This window comes from Sciurus carolinensis, chromosome 11, assembly GCF_902686445.1.
Source record: "Sciurus carolinensis chromosome 11, mSciCar1.2, whole genome shotgun sequence".
In the NCBI taxonomy this organism is placed as follows: domain Eukaryota; kingdom Metazoa; phylum Chordata; class Mammalia; order Rodentia; family Sciuridae; genus Sciurus; species Sciurus carolinensis.
The window spans coordinates 29,406,785-29,419,647 of NC_062223.1; the positions used below are offsets into that span (position 1 = coordinate 29,406,785).

The following is a 12,863-nucleotide window of genomic DNA, read 5'->3' on the forward strand; positions in this document are numbered from 1 at the left end:
TCAGACAATTAAGGATGTTCAGCCTCTGGCCTTGCTTCCATATATAGTCTTTGCAGAATCTGCACTGAGAGGGGCAGTATTCTTTAAGACTCAGAACATTTTTTTCACCTCAGTCAAAAATATGAATACAAAAATCTGCACATATATTCTTACAAATCAATAGAATCTATTCTTTATTTACTTATTAGAATGGAGAAGTTGAACAAATTCAAAGTTGGATTGTTTTTTGCAGATATTTGAGTAACTTTTACATGAAATGCATGGAGAATAGGAATAATGTGATGGAGTTCGTTCTTCTGGGCCTTACTGAAAATCCAGAGTTGCAGAAAATCAAATTTGCTATGTTCTTGCTCATATACATCATCTGCAAGGTGGGAAATATGCTTATTGTGATCACCATCATGGCCAGCTCATTGTTGGGGTCCCCTATGTATTTTTTCCTGTCCTATCTCTCCTTTACTGATGCCTGCTAAGCATCTGTCAATACCCCTAAACCAATGGTAGATTCACTGCAAAAAAGGAAAACCATGTTGTTCCATGCATGCATGACTCAAATCTTTGGGGAACATTTCTTTGGAGGTGCTGAGGTCATTCTACTTACAGTGATGGCCTATGACCTCTATGTGGCCATCTGCAAGCCCTTGCACTATGCAACTATCATGAATCAAAGAGTATGTCACCTATTAGTGGGAATGTTGTGGGTGGGAGGCTTTCTCCACACAACCATCCAGCTCCTCTTTATTGTCCGACTATTCTTCTGTGACCCTAATGTCATAGATCACTTTATGTGTGATCTGAACCCTTTGCTCAATCTGGCCTGCACTGATACCCACACTCTGGGGCTCTTTGTTGCTGCCAACAGTGGGTTCATCTGCCTGTTAAACTTTCTCCTCTTGCTGGTCTCCTATGTGGTCATCCTGCATTCCCTGAGGACTCACAGCCTGGAGGGTAGGCGCAAAGCCCTGTCCACCTGTGTTTCCCACATCGCAATGGTTGTCCTGTTCTTTGTTCTCTGCATATTTGTGTACATGAGGCCTGCAACTAATTTACCCATTGATAAAGCCATTGCTGTATTCTATACTATGATTACTCTTATGTTAAATCCGTTAATCTATACCTTAAGAAATGCTCAGATGAAAAATAAGATTAAGAAATTGTTTAGCAGCAAAGTCATTTCAGATGAAGATACCTCAAATCCAATATTGATTTAACTGAAGAAAGGATCAAAAGATATCGAACAATCTCAGCAAGGAATGCCTAAAGGATATAGAAAAACCATAATGTCATTCATAAATTCTTCATTGATACAACCATACATGGTTGCAAAATAGTGGAGAACACCTAATCCAGGATGATTCTCTCATATTTGTAAATTTCTTCTTAATCAGGGCTTTGTATCTCTAGCTTCAATCGTGTATATGCATTCATATGCTATCCTTCTAATGAAAATAAAAAATAAATAATTACAAATAGTGGTATTGGGCAATAATCTCTATAACACTCATGAGATATAAACACTGCTGTTATGATTTGGATTCAAGGTGTGTCCACAAAGCACCTGTTAATGTAGAAATATCAGAGATAAATGATTAGATTATGAGGGCAGTGAACTGATAGGTTATCCTAGTTTGAATGGACTGACTGGGTAGTAATTGTAGGCAGGAGGAGCTTGGCTGGAGGAGGTCACTGAAGATGTGCCCTGGAAGGCTGCCTCTTTCCTGCAGCCTTTCCTCTGCCTGTCTCCTCCCCACCCGGCCATGAGCTGACTTTCCTCCTATGGGCCCTTCCCTCATGCTGTGCTGCCTTGGGACAAGATCAGTAGTGTCAGATGCCTACAGATGGAGACCTCTCAAACTGTGAGCCCACAGTAGAAACATTCCCCCCTCTAAGTTGTTTTTGTCAAGTACTCTGGTCATAACCATGCTAAAGTTGACTAAAGCAACTGTTATTATCTCTATTTTACCTGTGCAGATACTGGTGAATGAGGAAGCTGTCAACATAGATACAGTGATGATCCCATAACCACAAAGCTCATGATTTTCCAGAGCATGCTCTTAACTCCTATGATATACTGCCAGGAAATGATGAGAAAAAGATCATATAAGTAAACATGTTTCAATGCAGACAAAACTGTGCCATGCACATTATATATACTAAGTGATCATAACTAATAATTGAACAGCTTTCTTTAATATTTTTATTAATATGCATATCACAACTGATGTTCCTATTTTTCCAGTAATATTACAGTACCTAAGGATTTCAGAACATGAAAACACATGGAGCATTTAATCTCTGTGTGGTGAGTAACAAAGATTCAATGAAATTTCTACATTTCTTGTGATCTTCAGAGGGGTTCTGTAGTGCTAAGGTCACCCTAAACTCATAACCTATCAAAATGAACTATTAAAAATATAAAAAACTTGAATGTCAGGCAGGAACTCTATTTACTAAATACATAGTTAAATTCTTGCTTACTTGCTAAAAATTATTTCCAGAACATTCCAAAGTCTGACACCAAATAAGTATTGAATGAAAGATTAAATGTATAAAATAACATAAATAAATTAAATACACTGTAGGAAAGAGTAAGAGAGACAAGGGATTTTTTTTTCTGCCTTCATCTCACTCAGACTAGGAGAATCCCTGATAGACCTCTTAGAGGAACCTCATTGCATATTTACTTTTACTTAATATGAGGAATGAGAAATTTTTAAATGTGTTTCTCACCTTAGGAACATATATTTTACTTTAATATTTCTCAACAAGATTTCATTCTCCTATGGGTGTGGAGTATTTATGATTTTTCTGTTATGTGGTGGTCACATTTTATTATTAAATGCTATTTTTAAATTTAAGTAACTCTGCTTATACAAAAAGAGATTTCAAAAATATTTCACATTTACTTCTTGCCATACATAGGTTTGAGCCAAAGAAATATTGATATTTTGAAAGCTTTTCAGGTGAATGAAAAGATACCTACAAGAGAGCTACATCCTTCACAGAGCTAAGGATCTATTGAGAGCCTCCAAGGAGAGTGTAGAACCTTATTTTTGAGAGTTATATATGGTAAAATGGAAAGGATGTGGTGAAAGCACATTGGAGGACCACTGAACAAAGTTCTGAAGAGGAGGGTCAGGAAAGTATTCCTAGATGGAAACACATAAAAAAATGGCACCCACAGAATAGAACGGGATCAGTAGAGTACAAAGACGAGAAATTGATTCAAAGCATTCCTAGGACATGTAATAGGCAACAGGAGTCAGGAGGCATAAAAGACCATGCAAGAACACTAATAAACTGCACATGATTGGGATTATTAAATAAAAAATTATTCATTGAAACACCATAGGTGTGAGCCACTAAGCTATTATAGTTGCACACTAAGCTACTATGAAGGTAAATTATGACTCCTAACATTGGAGAGGCAATCATAGGGAAGATCATGAAGGCTCCTATAATCCTGTCAAACCCTAATGATGAAGACCGTGGAGAAAACATTGAAAGTACTTTTAAACCAGTGAGTGACATGGCTAGATTTTAGTTCCACAATGATAACTCAAGTTATAGTAAGAGAAACAACTTGAAGGAGACGAAGATTGACAGCAGGTTAACAGAGGAATATTGTAATGACGAGAGTGTGAAAGACTGTGGACTCAACACTGGTCCTGCTGTGTAGGAAGTACAGTGGACTGTTGAATCCACCTCAGATCTCCTCTTACAAGGCCTTAGGGCCCCACACAGCTAGCATGAGTCTGGGATGGTAACAGTTCACAGTCTTAATCTCTTCCAGGTAATTTCACAAAATGAAAGGGAAGCTACAACCCAGGGATTATGTCCCCCCCATGTTTGGACCCCAAAATTCACAATAAAGGACTGTAACAAGACCATGAAAGTTGGGTTCCTGCCTCCACATGGAGTTAGCAGTGTAGTACAGTGAACACTCCAGAGCTGACAGGTTTCCCAGATGAAGCCAGACTTCACTTTACACAATGGACTTCCCTTCCCTAACTCATCAGCTTCTCTAAGTCTTTGCCTCCATACATCACCTTCATAAAAGTTCTCACCTCTTGTTCTGCATCTATAGAACACAAACTGATTTGGAAAAAATGAGATAGTTCCCCAAATATTTATAAGTCATAAAAAAGAAATAACTGAGGAAGAGTGAAAGAAGAGTCATGACTCAATCATGACTCTTCTGTCACTAGATGGATGAGGGAACTGAGAAGATGGAACAGAGAACTATGAGTCTTCCTACATGGAAGGAGTTTCTCCAACTCCAGTAGAAGTGCATCCCTACACCAGTAGGTGTTCTACCCACCCCTAAAGAAACTCCTCATCTCCCCTGAGGCAGATGCTCTGCAAGATAATTCTGACTCTGGATTAACATCCACCACACCCTTTGACTCCTAGACCTACATCTAGACTCAAATTAAAAAAGAAACCTAAGCTACAAAGTGTGACTCATGAATAGACACACTGGAATCCAATGGGTTACATAAAATTTGTAACTTATTTATAGGAACATGTGTGGTAGTACATATTATGAAGATGGGGTAACAGTGGAACAAACATAAAGTTGGATGAGGTCAAATGATATAGGTTTATTTAGCAAAGATTCTTTTTTCAGTATTTTATCTCAGGGAAGTAGAGAAGGACTTGGTTCAGTTAGTTGGATGCAACAAAAAAGACCCTATTAAGAAAACCTGTTTTTCTTTTTAAAGCATCTAGAATGTACCCCAAAGTCAAGTTTGCTGAAGGCTTCATCTCCAAAGCAGCAATGATCAGTGATAGAGCCCTTGGGAAGTGTTTGGATCGGGAAGGCACTAACCTCATCAATGGAGTAATTCCTTAATAAGTTCATACTTGAATGGGCTAGTAGCAGGTGGACACAGTTGAAGGAAGTCAGTCACTGGGGGTGTGCCTTTGAAGGGTGTATTTTATTTTAGATCCCCAACTGCTTTCTGCTTCCTGGCCTCCATGATGTGAACAGTTTTGCTCTGTATGCCTTTCCACCATGTTGTACTGCCTTACCACAGGCCCACAAATAATGGAGCCAGTGAATTATAGATTGAAACCCCTGAAACTGTGAGCCAAAATAAATATTTCCTCTCTTAAAAAAAAAATAAAAAGAAAGAAAGAAAAGAAAAAGAAAAAGAAAAAAATAGAAAAACAGACACTAAAATAGTGCTCATGAGTAAACTAGAAATTCTGAACTTTCCCTGGTCTAACAGTGAGAAAGGGACTCAAAGTCTAAGAAAAAGTGGAATGTAGCATGATTTTTCATTTAGGACCTACTTGACCACCCTGGAAAAGTTCAGAAGACACACATTTAATCACTCCTATGAGAAATAAATTTCTGAAGGAAGCCCTGATATTCTTGAAGAATTCTGTGATTGCTCTTCCTTTGTGGTTAAGACCCTACAGTGGGTGCTGGGGATATAGCTCAGTTGGTAGAGTGCTTGCTTTGCATGCACAAGGACCTGGGTTTAATTCCCAATACCACAAAAAAAAAAAAAAAAAAAAAAGACTTTATAGTGAGAACTATGGTCCCTGAAGTAAGAAATCTAAATATAAAGAGAGAGTAGTTTTATTCAGGGGTAGCCAGGGCCCAGAGGCATCCCTTAACCTTCAAAAGCATTGTAGTTATAATGACAAACAGCACAGTGAATAAGAAATCAGAAAAATCTGACCAGAAAACACCTATTCCCTTGGGTAGTTTCAGTATTCCCAGAAATGAGATATATTCCTAATAAATTCTCGATATGTTCAAGCTAAGAAGTTTTATTTTATGTGAAAGAATGTTAAAACTGAATCACTAAATCAGAAAGTCATGCACCTTCATTCAACTTCAAAACTTTACACAACCGAGAATCTCTAAAATGATTTCAAACAAACAAAATCACAACAAACAAACAAACAAACAAAAAATGCAAACCTGTTAGTCAAGAATACTGTCAGGACCAAAGCTGTGCTTTAGTAATTAAGGAGAGATACTTGGTTGCATAGTTGCACATGCCTGTATTCACAGGAGCTCCAGAGGCTGAGACAAGTGGATCCAGAGTTCAAAGCCAGACTCAGCAACAGTGAGGTGCTAAGCAACTCAGTGAGATCCTGTCTCTAAATAAAATACAAAATAGGGCTGGGATGTGGCTCAGTGTTTGAATGCCCCTGAGTTTAATCCCCAGTACACTCCCCTCCCCTCACAAAAAAGGAGAAACAAAGACATTCCCAGGAAAACTATTATTATACAAACACAGTAATAAATAATGATAAAGTGGAGAAAAAGAACCCTTATTCACTGTTTTTGGGAACATAAGTGAGTACAACCACCATGGAAAATAGCATAGAGGTTCCTCAAAAGTCTGAAAATAGATCTTTGAAATGGTTAAGCTATGCCATTCCTGGATACATATCAAAAGGAAATTAAGGAATAGGAAAGACAGTGGATTGATTCTGACATAACTTTTCTATACATCACAGTGAATCTCTAAATCATGTACAAACATAAGACTACTGGGATCCTAACTAGAATAAGATATACTCCATGTTTGTATAATAGAGTATCATAAAAATGAAAGGCATTAAAAATTTTGGTTTTACTTACATGTTGTCTCTTTACAATGGATAACTTATTACTTCTGGTGAATAAGATGTATTACAGGGCAAACATTTAAAGACAGAGGAATGCTTAGGTTTAAGAAATTATTGTAGCACAATTAATTACAACTATGGTACAGAATCAGCCAAGTTGCTCTTCAACAAATGAAAGATGAGATTATGGTACATATGCAGAAGAAAGAAATCCTGTTTTCTGCAACAAAATAGATAAAAGTGTGTAGAAATCACTATGTTGAATGATATAGTCAGTTGCAGAAAAAACAAATACCATATGATTTCACTCATATGAGAAATAAAAAATGTGCACTCATGGAAGTGAGGGTACAATGGTGGATACCAAAGGTCAGAGAGAGTAGGGGGATAGGTGAGAGAGATACAGTGATAAATGGATACAGAATAACAATTAGAGAGAAATGAGTGAGTGAGTAAAGTTAACAATAATTTTTCACATACTTCAAAACACTAAAAGAAATTATTTTGAGGGTTTGTGTCACAGGGAAATGCTAATTTTTAAGACTTAAATATGACTTAACAGCTTTAAACTTTATGCAATGTGTGTATATGCACCAAAATATAACATGGTGCCCCATAACATGTACAAATGTATGCTTTTATGTATTGTTTTAAAATAAACAGAAAATAAGCAAATAAACAAGATGACCTAGAATGGACGTCTCTTCAAAGAAGACATAATGATGGCCAACATTTTTATAAAAATGTCATTTCTACCAATAATCATTAGAAAAATGCATATCAGAATCATGAGATAGCAACTCAACCTGATAGGATGGGAATTAATAAAAAAAAAATCACAAATGGTGGCAAGTGTGTGGGGAAAGGAAAAACATCACTGCTGGTGGGAGTGTAAATTGATTCAGCCTCTATGGAAGAGTATGAATGTTCCTTTTTAAAACATTCAAAAAATAAAACTAATACTAATACTAATACTAATATCCAAAGGAATTTCAATCAGAATCTCAATTATGCAATCATGTGCATTCCCAAATTCATTTTAAGCTATTCACAGTACACAAAATATGGAAGACACCTAAATTTCAATTGACAGATAACTAGAGGAGAGTTTGTGATGTATTCAGATAATGAAAAATAGTAATATATTTATAAATATAGTAATTTTGGAAATCATTCCTCCTTAGATTTTTGTAGGGTCAGAAGCAAGAGAATCTTACCCCAAGTAAGAGAATCTGCAGGAAGGGTCTATAAAATCATTTCAAAGACAGGAAATGTTCAGAAAGCTTCAGATAGCATTATCATTATTTCTAGAACTGTAAACATTAGTCTCTGACATCATTTCCTTACCTGTTAAATGAATAAAATAATAACAAACACAAAGGCCATTCTAACTATTAAAATGAATCAAGTGTGCATAGCCCTTGGTACCTTGGAATGCACAAAATACACCTTAAATATTTGAATATCAACAATTATATAGTAATGAGATTGTCAATAAGGATTGTAGATTATTATATAGTATCTCTTTTATACTTTCATTGATTCCCATCATTCTCTATATCAACTATTATAAGTACTTTGCCTGTGCTTCCTATCTCTGACTTCCACTTACTACTGAACTCCACTCAGCTACATCTACAAAGTCATTTGTGAGAATAGTAGCCAAGATTCCCGCTTCTTCAAATTCCTGTCATCCTTCCATTCATTATCAATTATCTTTTATTATTCTTCATTTTATAACAATAAAGAACAAAATTCTTTACCTGTGTTGAGAAATCTATTACATCTGTCTTTTATCTCCCTTTTTGGGCTAAGCTGCAACAGTGTGTGTAATCTATTCATGCTACACATCATTTCAGAAAATTAAGTATGTTTATATGGCAGATAACCTAGTCTGTTTACAAAACTTCTTCATCTATATATTTGAAAAAACTCTACACAGGAAACTATTTGAGTAGTCTTTAACAATTCAGAGTTCTTTGCCCCACTTGAAGAAGTAAAAAACACATGCAAAAAAAAAAATTAAACATAAGTTCCCACATCTCAGAAGAATTCAGGCACATATTATTTATTAGGACATAGAAGTTTAATTAAACAAAGGTCATATCAACATTTTAAGGTCATGTAATTAACTTTCATATAAAGTTAATGGAGAATAAGAAAAATTTGACTGAGTTTGTTCTGAGATTTACTGAAAACTTCAAAGATGCAGAAAATTGTATCTGTTGTGTTTTTGTTCACCTACATCATCCCTATGGCAGGAAATTTGCTCATTGTGATAACCATCATTGCCAGCTCACTCTAGGGCTTCCCCATGTAATTTTTCCTGGCCTATCTCTCCTTTATTGATGCCTGCTATTCCTTATCACGCTCCCTCTGGCCGCAGAGAGAGACACGACAAATGTCTGAAGCTTTGGAAGTTTATTATGCACAGTCCCTCTCCTACACTTCTCTTACTCCCAGCTTCCGTGCACTCCCAGCTTCTCTTCTCTCAGCTTCTTCTTACTCCCAGCTTCCGCAAACTTCCAGCTTCCAGCTCAGCTTCAGCCTCCGCCCCCTACTCTCCCACCCACCAGGCTTATATACACTTCAACCAATCAGGGGAGAGTACACAAGGTAAACGCGGATAGCTGCAAGCATAGGATAGGTACACGAGGGGGGCATGCTCTAATCACATCATTAACTAGCCAATCATTGGAATTCGCTGGTTGTTTATTGTATAGCTGGCCGCTTTTGGCTCAGCGTCAGGCACCATCTTGACCATGCCCAAGGCTGGGGGTCCCGGAAACCCCGACATATCCCCCTTCTTTACTATTAAACTAAGGCTCGGGACCGTGTCTGTCTTAGGCTGAGTGGTCAGCATATGTCCTTACCCGTCATCAGAGCCTGCAGAGCATGCTGCAGCTCCTGTCTTAGGTTGGTACACAGCCACCTCCTTCATTACCCATCTTTGACTACCGGTCCAGCATCAAGAGCCATACTAATGGGGGGCTGTCGGCCTTTAGGGCGGTCATGGCCTGATAAAAGATAATTTGATCTCTCAATTGGCTAGCTCGTAGATGCATGCCAAAATGAATGAAGAGAAGGAGGCCAAGGCAGAGGAGTACCACCATAGCTCCTAAGCCTGCCCGCTGTTTGACAAATCTATAAACAGAAGAAAAACCATATAGCCATGTTAATTACAGAAACAATATACATCCCAGTAGAGTTACAATACGGGCAACATAAAACAGCTCTCAAGGAATGAACGCATCCCAGTCCCAAAAGTTCTTGCAAGGTATCCACTTGTTCTTATAGTGAGTCCACTCTGATAGAGTCTCTATGGTCTGCAAGGCTGCAGCTGCATTCTCGGCCAAATGATCGTTGTTATGGTTGTGTCAATGCTGCTACTGCAAGTACTGTGATGGCATTGATCACGGCTGTTGCAATGTCAAAGCCTCTCCTGCTTCTTGACAATAGCACTGGCAATTCTACATCTGCAACAGAAACTAGGACTGGTAGGAAGATAGAAATGTGCAAATTGCACGGGTGGCAAAAGAACCATTCCAGCATTGTGAGAGATAGCACACGGTTAGTGAACAGTTAAGAGGTGTTATTAGAAATGTTAGTTGGTAGAAACATAGAAAGGGAGGAAATACACAAGCTGACGTAGGAGGAAAAGCAATATTACAGCTAGAGTCAGCAGAACGAGTTGCTCTACTCTGGGTCTGATTTGTAGTATGATTCCAACGGCAAAGTGCAGAAATTCCTTCTGTTAAAGCAAAGAAAGACTAGAGATATCCTTGTCACCAAAAACAGCACGACCTGAAAAATCATCAGTAGAATTGACAGGCTTGTAGAGGAATTGGTGAAAACAAGAAAAGGAAGGATAAAAAATGTGTTAGTTAGAAATGAAAAATATGGCCAGGCTAACAATGGCCCATAGGTTCCGGGTTTGCCTTTCCGTCTAAGTTTTTGTTATTGGAGGAAGGCTCAGACTCGCCATTGTGAGGAGGAGCAGTATCACTTGCATGCTGTAAAACTCTGATTAGCCTTTCTGGAATCCAGACTGGAGTCTGTTGATCCTGTGGGAAAATACAAACAGACCCTCGGACCCAACGAAGGACTGGATCCGGTCCTTTCCAACAACCTGTCAGGATATCTTTCCATTTTGCCCATACTTGAGGAGTATTATGGGGATTATAATGTCGATCAGCTGCAGAATGGCCGTCCCTATCCAGAGTTAAGAAATTTAGAATGAAAAGAACTAAATTAAGTTTATCTTTAGGAGACTTGTAGGAGGCTCCTATTCCCCCTTTTTGTTTATTTAGACAATTTTTTAAAGTAAGATGTGCTCTTTCCACAATGCCCTGTCCCTGAGGATTATAGGGGATGCCAGTAACTGATTGGATGTTAAATGTTTGTAAAAACAACCGGAAGCTTTTGGAAGTATAAGCAGGACCATTATCTGTTTTAATAACTTTAGGTATGCCCCAGCCAGCAAATGCTTGTAGGCAGTGTTGAATGACATCTTTTACCTTTTCTCCAGAATGAGCGGAAGCCATAATGACCCCTGAAGCAGTGTCTACTGACACATGTACATACTTAACAGTACCAAATTCAGAAATATGGGTTACATCCATCTGCCAAATATGACCAGGCAGCAGTCCCCTGGGGTTAACTCCAAAGGATTGTACTGGGATTAAAGGAGCACAATGTTGACAATTTTTTACTATTTGTCAAGCCATACATTTAGATATAGGAAATTGTCTGCTCAAAGTAGTGGAATTTACATGAAATTTTTCATGAAAGAGTTTTGCTTGTTCCTCTATGGAAAAAACAAAAATTGATTTGGTGGCCATATCTACCAAGTCATTAGCATTGGCCAAAGGTCCTGGTAAATTAGAATGAGCTCTAATATGTCCTACATAGAATAGATGTTTACGCTGTAGGATAAGGTTTTGTAGCATAGTAAAATAAGAAGCTACCGTGGACATGGAAGAAATATGGGGTACCATTTCAAGAACCTGTAAAGCGTTAACGATATATAAGCTATCGGATAGAAGATTGAATGGCTGATTATCTGCTAATTTAAAGGCTAATATTACAGCTGCAAGTTCAGTAACCTGTGCAGAGTTGTGTGGAACTATTATGGTGTGAAGTTGTTTACTGATAAGTACTGCACCTGCTCCATTTTTGGAGCCATCAGTAAAAATGGTTACACAGTCTTTAAGAGGCTGGACACTAGTCACTTTTGGAAAAACTATGGGAGTATTTTTACAGAATTGAATCCAGGGATGTTGGGGATAATGGTTATCGAACTGAGCTGAAGTGGAACAATATAATACTGACCAATCATCATCATTATTAATTAGCCATTTAATTTGCTGAGTGGAATAAGGAGTTATAATAATAGACGGATGGATTCCAAAAACAGTAATGCAAGATTCTATTCCCTTGAATATTACCTGAGCAATAGCTTGGGGATATGATTGCAATGTTTTAGCCGGAGAGCTAGGGAGATTTATACTTTGCAGAGGTCCTCCTTGCCAAACTATGCCAAAAGGGGTATGCTTCTCTGAGATTATGATTAAACTTAATGGTTGAGTAGGATCACAACGATCAACGTAACACTGCTGAAGTCTATTTTCTACTAGTTGTAAGGATATCCGTGCTTTAGGAGTAAGTTTCCTAGGGGAATTTAAGTCAGGATTACCTTTTAATATATCGAATAAAGGTTTTAATTCCCCTGTGGATAATTTTAAATAGGATCTGATCCAGTTAATGTCACCTAAGAGTTTCTGAAAGTCGTTCAAGGTATTCAATTGATCTGTCCTGATGGTCAACCTTGTTGGTCTGACTGTAGTAGCAGTGAGCCTTGTACCCAGATATTCTTGGATCTCCTCTAATTGTAATTTTTCAGGGGCTATCGTTAGTCCTCTCTTTTCTAATGCTTGAGTTATAAATTGTAATGCTTCTAACAAAACTTCTTTTTCTGGATGGCAAATAAGTATGTCATCCATATAATGATAAATCAACAATCTCTTAAACTTTTGTCTAGTAGTTGTTAACGCTTTATCTATGTATATTTGACATATAGTAGGACTGTTAGCCATACCTTGAGGCAACACGGTCCATTTGAATCTCTGGTCAGGCTGAGTGTGATTAAGAGAGGGCAAAGTAAAAGCAAATCTCCAACAATCATTTTTGTGTAAGGATATAGAGAAAAAGCAATCTTTTAAATCCAGAATAATAGTAGGCCAATTTTTTGGTAGTGCAGTGACAAGAGG

General features: G+C 37.7%; 1 pseudogene; it reads left to right on the plus strand.

The window, feature by feature from the left end:
- The first annotated feature begins 260 nt into the window (after positions 1-260).
- LOC124959378 (olfactory receptor 4C46-like) lies at positions 261-1,211 on the plus strand (annotated as a pseudogene).
- The last annotated feature ends 11,652 nt before the right edge of the window (positions 1,212-12,863 follow it).